Here is a 253-nt window from a genome sequence, read left to right as displayed (position 1 = left end):
TTTTTCAGTTAATATTAACTATTCTTTAAAATTATTTTATTTATTTTAAATTCTAGTATTCAAATCATAAACGGTTAATCTTAACTTCTAAATTATAGCTTTAGAGTTAACTAATATTTGTTAACTAAAAATTAGTTCTTAATATTTTTTCTAATAATAACAACAACAACCTAAGTATTTACTATTTATTAGTAAGGATAAAAGTGCAAAACCAAATTTAAAATATGCCAAATATAGATATATTTAAGTTAGA

The 253-nt window shown here is 17.8% G+C and overlaps 1 protein-coding gene across 1 annotated transcript in view; it reads left to right on the top strand.

Annotated features, from left to right (window-relative positions):
- The window catches only part of LOC107608475 (protein ECERIFERUM 2), a gene marked incomplete at its 3' end in the record, with an annotated part of 2,442 nt that overhangs the window by 1,800 nt on the left and 389 nt on the right, over positions 1–253 (top strand).

This window comes from Arachis ipaensis, chromosome B07 (assembly GCF_000816755.2).
Source record: "Arachis ipaensis cultivar K30076 chromosome B07, Araip1.1, whole genome shotgun sequence".
Taxonomy (NCBI): Eukaryota; Viridiplantae; Streptophyta; class Magnoliopsida; order Fabales; family Fabaceae; genus Arachis; species Arachis ipaensis.
Note: the sequence above shows the minus strand (reverse complement) of the source record. Positions and strands in the feature narration are given on the sequence as shown.